Source organism: Myotis brandtii, unplaced genomic scaffold, assembly GCF_000412655.1.
Source record: "Myotis brandtii unplaced genomic scaffold, ASM41265v1 scaffold952, whole genome shotgun sequence".
NCBI classification, from domain to species: domain Eukaryota; kingdom Metazoa; phylum Chordata; class Mammalia; order Chiroptera; family Vespertilionidae; genus Myotis; species Myotis brandtii.
Window position 1 is genome coordinate 460,534 of NW_005371930.1, and position 826 is coordinate 461,359.

The 826-nt window shown below is 70.2% G+C and overlaps 1 protein-coding gene across 1 annotated transcript in view; it reads right to left on the minus strand.

Moving 5' to 3' along the window:
* Positions 1–826, minus strand: part of TRMU (tRNA 5-methylaminomethyl-2-thiouridylate methyltransferase) — a 15,053-nt gene that overhangs the window by 1,916 nt on the left and 12,311 nt on the right. The window lies entirely within an intron of this gene.

Consider the following 826-nt stretch of genomic DNA (forward strand, 5'->3'; position numbering starts at 1 on the left):
GAGCAGGGGCTTGGGGACGGAGGGGAGGGTGGGGGGGGGCTGGGGGTGCCCCGAGGGGAGGGCGGCTGCTCTGCAGGTGGCACTACATCCTCATCAGGTGGTGGAGGGGAGAGCTGCTCTCTGGGCACCGCCCCTGCCCGACCAGCCGTAGCCCTGACTGCTCTGCCTGTTGCCTGCCCCGGCCCACGAGGGGGCTCCTGGGGCTGGGCTGGGGCCTTCTCAGACCCTCCTGAGGTGTGCCCTCCTCCCAGCAGGGCTTGCCCCCTTCACGGGGGTGAGGGGGGGGCCGAGTCCCCAGCCCCTCGCTGGCCCCACTGTGCAATGGGCACCGCTGGGGTGGGGTGGCTCCCATCCAGCCTCTGGGGGGTGGGCTGGCACCTAGCTGTTAGCCCCACTCAGTGGCCTGGTCTCAAAGCTCCCCCAACTATGGCCTGTCGCCCCAACACAGGGTCACACTAAGCCAGCTGTGGGGTCACGAGGCCAGCACCCCCGAGGCCCTTGCCCAGGCTGGAGGGGGCCTGGTGCCAGGCGTAAGGGTGGCCTTCCCAGCAGACCCCAGGCAAGTCCAGGTGTGCGCAGTCCCGACCTCCCTGCCTCCCCCTTCCGCCCGGTGCCCACGGAGGCTGCTCTCGGAAGCCACGTGCCGGACAGGTTTTTATTCCGCGCTGTCCCTGCAGCCCCTCCAGGGTGTGTAAGAGGCACTATGGGTGGGCCTTGGACAGACCCACAGTCAGCAAGTCCTTCCGGCCCCTCCTGGGCAGCAGGTGCGGCCAGGCTCCCGGGTCCAGCAGCAGCCATGCCGCGGGCCACCCACCAGGCTCTGCTC